The sequence below is a fragment of the Triticum aestivum genome, chromosome 4D (genome assembly GCF_018294505.1).
Source record: "Triticum aestivum cultivar Chinese Spring chromosome 4D, IWGSC CS RefSeq v2.1, whole genome shotgun sequence".
NCBI classification, from domain to species: domain Eukaryota; kingdom Viridiplantae; phylum Streptophyta; class Magnoliopsida; order Poales; family Poaceae; genus Triticum; species Triticum aestivum.
Window position 1 is genome coordinate 512,034,881 of NC_057805.1, and position 5,428 is coordinate 512,040,308.

A 5,428-nucleotide genomic window follows, 5' to 3' on the forward strand; every position below is an offset into this window, starting at 1 on the left:
TCCAATAAATAATTTGGTATATAAAACAAGACAACAAGAGAGGGAGCCAAAAGCAATTGCCGCCTAAGAGAGTGATTATTTATTTTTAACTTCTGGAATATTATTTGCATGTTGACACTTACGTATGAAAGTTAGGTTGGGCTTTATGTCTTGTTTTCTCAATTCTCCTGAAAGAGAAATTGTTTTTGGAAAAATGTGTCCTTTTACCTTCCACGACAGCTCTCAAAGATGGACATGGGGTTCTGGGGCGCGCCGAGTCATAGGGGAGCTTCCGAATAAATAGGAGAGGGCTGCCGAATATATAAAATAGCTTAGAAAAATAGCAATAAAGCTGGAATAGCTCAGTTGGCTAGAGCGTGTGGCTGTTAACCACAAGGTCGGAGGTTCGAGCCCTCCTTCTAGCACCTTTCTTAATTTTTGCACTATTTTTGTTTTTAAAATTCTGTCGGCGTATCTCTACATGGTATACCTTCTCAAGCTGCCATCTCGTTTGTCTTTGTTTGTGCAAAATGTACTTCTTCCAGACGATCAGACATATACAAGTCTATCTAGCTAACATTGTGTCCGGGAAAGCAATGTTGATGCGCATTTGTTTGCTCAAGCAGGTTACATAAGAAAACTATCTGACTGGCGTAATCATCCTCCGGACATTCTTATTCCTTCTCTTGTTACAGACATGATCATTGTTTAATAAAGGTCACCAAATAGAAAAAACTAAATTCTAAAAAGTGTGTGTGCCCTATTTCGTCGAGTCGGACACACACGCAATGCAGCATGAGCGCTTGTTTGTTACTTACCTGGTCAGTAATGCTATACGTACAAATAAGTTACAGGGTTTTACAAATAGTGTTAACTTGATTGGTCAATAGGTGGGGAGTAAACTTATGTATGTGTTTGTAGTCTAGCATTTTTGCTTACGGTCGGGACCATGGACACAAACCGCCCACGACACGCCGATGGACCCACAAGTCATGTAAAGGGAGTGGATGGTTCCAGCGACGAACAACACCCAGATGACTCATCTCTCCCCAACCTCTTGTCCTCTTCTCACTCTCTCTCTTCCATGTTTTCTCTCCAAATCTCATCCATCAGCGAAGAAGGAAGGGCACGGTTGGCGTGGTGAAGATATCTTCCCGTCGCGTGGCACCGTCCGTCAGCTGTGTGCGCAGAGACAAAAAAGGACTAGATCAACAAGACGAGATGGATACGTGAGGCGCCACAATCCGGCGGCGGCAGGCGGCAGCTGCGGGGGGCACAACGGCGGTATGGTCCTGCAACTCGCCAGCGCAGGACTTTATGGCAAGTTCTACTGGAGCGACCAGGCCAAAGCAAGCTTTACTGGCCTCAAAATACTACTACAGTCAAATCCACTCCTTGCTTCCCCAGCACAGTCCGAGCCCATGCTATTATACATACCAGCAACCACCAAAGTGGGGTCAGCGTGGTGATAGCAGTGGAAACAGAGGAGGCTGGAAAAGCCCATCGAGTACAACACCCATTATACTACGTCAGTGAGATGCTAACACCGTAAAGACACGGTACCCACACTATCAGAAAATCACATATGAAGTATTCATGGCGGCCAGGAAGTTGCGTCATTACTTTCAGGCCAACCAAATCCCAGTGGTTAGCCATGCCCCGCTCTCAAACATCATAAACAATAACGATGCCACATGACGCGTAGCAAAGTGGGGAATTGAGCTCCTGCCATCTAAGGTCTCATACAAACCATGCTCAGTGATCAAGTCCTAGCCAATTGCCGACTTTCTAGTCGAATGGACCGAAGCCCCGTAGGTCCTGATGAACATTGACCTCGAGTACCGGGCAATGTATTTCGACGGGTCAACGATAATGCAAGGACTAGGGGCTGGAGAAGTCCTAGTATCACAAAGAGGCAACAGAATGAACTACGCCCTATAGTTCCACTTTTGGGACTTCAACAACACGACAGAGTACGAGGCCTTCCTCCACGGGCTCCCTATTGTGGCCTCCATGGGCATCCGCCACCTAATCTCTGAGGCGACTCCGACCTTGTAGTACATCAGGTAATGACGATGTTCGGTACCAAGGACACAAATATGGCCGCATACTATCGCGACTGTCTGGGAGCTAGAAGGCAAGTTCGACGACATCGAACTACACCATGTCAAAAGAAGTGGCAACATAGGAGCTGATAGTCTGGTGGGGATAGGCGCAGCAAGAGATCGAGTGCCTGATGAAGCGTTCCTGGAAATACTGCATAAACCATCAGTAAAAATACAAGGCCCCGGAGAGATAAACCCGACCTTCGGTCAACCGGAGGACAGAAAAGTGGAGGGCCTTATGCCAGACCACGCGAAAGGAGCACTCGAGATGACACCGAGAGAAGAGATTCTCGCTGTCAGTCCAGATTGGACCCAACCGTTGTTAGCATACATGATCAAGCACAACCTCCCAGCTTATAAAAGACGTCCTTACCCGGAAGCGGGGGCTGCGAACAAAGGGCGGCAAAGCCCGCGAGCTCCTGCAAGAAAAAGAGCTGAGAAAACTAAGATAGCAGGCGTCCTTTGCTCTAAAAGAATTAAAGGAGAAGGTTTACGTCTCCTGGGGGGGCTCATAATGGAAGGGCTCCACCACAACCTCCTTGGAGACCTTATCGGCCTCCAACCCTGTCAGGAGGCTGAGCCGGCGATGGACCTCCTCCTCGCCAAGCTCATCCAGTGAGACCCAAGAGGGGTCGGCCGGTCCCCGATAGGTGCACATTAACTCCTTATGGGCTTGCAGGGGAGGATGCGATGCTCCACCCAAGTTCGCGCAATGTGGATCCCTTTCAAACCACCGCCCTTTAAATGGGTTGTGGCATCGACCGACAACATGATGTCGTTGGAAAGGGCGTCCAGGGACTCCCATGAATGAAGATGCCGCGGGGCTCCACCGAAGTAAGCGGGCAAGCTCTCTCTGAGACATGACACATAGAACCAATTCTTATGCCAGGACCCCATCGACCGAGGAAGGTCGACCGAAAAGAATTTGCTGGAAGGACGAAACTGAAGGCTCACCCCACCAAGGACGTAGACGACGTTGTCGTTCATCTATGGTCTAATACAGAAGAGGTGGCGGAACAAATCAAAGTGGAGGGAAGTCCCCAAGTAGTACTCACAAAAAGTAATAAGTTTGTGATATGAAGAATTCCGGTGGGGTTCAAGTGATGGAGTTGGCAACCAAAAAAGAAGAGGAGCCCCCTCATAAAGGATGCTGGGGTAAGCCGACCCCGTGCCTGAATATTCGAAGTGGAGTACGCGCTCATCTGCAAGCGGTGCTGGAGGAGCCTCTCTGGTCAAAGGAATATGTACCTTAAATTTGGAGGCAACGACCCCTCCATCTTCAACCTCGTCACCTCCAAATCCGAGGCATGGAAGGAAACCACCTGCCTATGGTGTCATTGGCAATCCACTGCGGTTCATCGGCGGCGGCGGTTTCCCTCTTTCGCTTCCGCTCCGCGTCCTTGGTTGCCCGAGCGGTGCCCCTGCCGCGTCTGTGGGAAGAGCCGGTCTTCGACCATGGCATTTTCTATGACTCGAGGAGGATTTTAAGGGCGTGAGGATCATGTACCTCGCAATGGCGGAAATGGAGAACAAGAGGCTCGACAAAAATGCAAGGAGCCGCAGTGAACCCCAGAAATGCAAGAAAAGCAGTAGATAAGTGCAAGAAAACAAAGTTGTAGATAAGTGCAAGAAAAGAAAGAGCCGACAAAGCCGAAATCATTGGCTCACTCTCTTCCTTTCTTCCATTGTAAACAATTTCCTATTTGAGTAGTCCCGACAATATTGCAACCGCTCCCACATTAGTTCTTTACCTGGTAGTACTTTGCACCTTTTCAACCTTCTTGTGTGATGACTGACCCTCTTACTTCTCTACATCTTTCCCGCCCTAAAGCAAAAAAGAATGCAAAGATGTATAAAATTTTGCAGTAACTAATAAAACAGAAAGGCCATCAATATTTGATAATGAGTTTGAACTACCGAAATCACTAGTTAAGGGTTACCCCTTGCAAATGTCGCTCCCCCTTCTCACCACTTGCCGCAACCTGAGAATTTCCTTTTTTATATTAGCTTCGTTTATTTAAAACATCTTTTCTCTTGAATCATCTGTCCATATTCCGAACCATTTTCATGTTGGACTAATCGCGTCGAGGTCTTAGAAAGTACATCCCATGTTAATAGGTTTAAACGAACTTTTTCACGAAAAAACTGGAAGGATAAAACCAAAGCCGGACGCACTGTTTTTCTTTCCTTTTTCTTTTTCGAGAAGCACAATTCGAAGCAAATCTGTGCAAACATTTTTCTCCTTTTCGAGAAGCACATCTTGTGTAATAAAGATGTGACTCCACAAGAAGCAAATCTATACTTATTGTGGAAGCATAGTTTTTTTTTCTCGAGATGAACAACTGGCAAATCTATGCCTCGATGAGAAGCAAATTTATGCTACTTGTGGAAGTACAATTTTTTTTTCCGAGAAGCACGGTTCATAGAAGAAAATCCATGCCTTCATGAGAAGCGTAAAAGCATATATTTTTTTCCTTTCTGAGAAACACAGTTGAGCTAGCTTCTCGTGAAAGCACAAAAAAACATCACACACAAAAAAAAGGTTCATTAATTTTTCTCTCCAAAACCTAAAGAAAACCACACAAAATCCCGAAAAGTCTATATCTATACCTAATATTGAAGGGTGAATTGTTTCTCAACGTTTTTTGTTCAATCAAGCCTTTTGTACGTCGTCCCGTTTTTGTGAAAAATAAAACTTTCCGTACGCGCCGCGCTCCGACCGCAAAAAATATATTGCGTTTGGAGGGACTCAAACCTCGGCCAACTAGAAAGCGTCCACAAGCACTAACCAGTCGCTCAAGCTAATGTGTTGTTTTAGAAACTTTGCTCGCCTCTGTCATGCCATTCTATCTCAGGTCTCCAAGTCCTGCTAGCTGCCGCCTCCTCTTCTAAGCTTAGGTTTTCTCCGCCTTCCCCTGGCGCCACCGCCGGTCCGCCTCGTCTCCGGTGGCCTTATGGCAATGGAGACGCGGTGGATCCCCGCCCTTGCCGGTGGGAAGGCTTCATTTTTAGATGTTACTTTGAGTTTTGTTAGGGTTTATGTCCTACTCAGGAAGGTGAAATAGTGACAGCTCCCTGAAGATGGAATAAAGTTCTCCCTGCCCAGCCCCCGTACCGATGGTGCGACTAGCACTGTCAGTGGGCGTGTGGAGACGTGTCTCCGGCGGATCTGCTCGGATCTTTTCATCGTTCGTCTGTGTTCATGTGTCTTAAGGTAGAATCCTTTCGATCTATGCTACTTTTCATCTGCGACGGTTACTGTTCTGGTGCGTTGGTCTTATGGCGCCTTAGCATAACGACTTCCAAACTATTTACTACAACAAGTTTTGGCCGACTCCGGTGGT

At 47.0% G+C, this 5,428-nt stretch overlaps 1 non-coding gene across 1 annotated transcript; it reads left to right on the forward strand.

Annotated features, from left to right (window-relative positions):
- The first annotated feature begins 330 nt into the window (after window positions 1-330).
- On the forward strand, window positions 331-404 carry TRNAN-GUU (transfer RNA asparagine (anticodon GUU)). Its single transcript has one exon. It is a non-coding gene; the product is annotated as a tRNA-Asn (tRNA).
- Window positions 405-5,428: the final 5,024 nt, after the last annotated feature.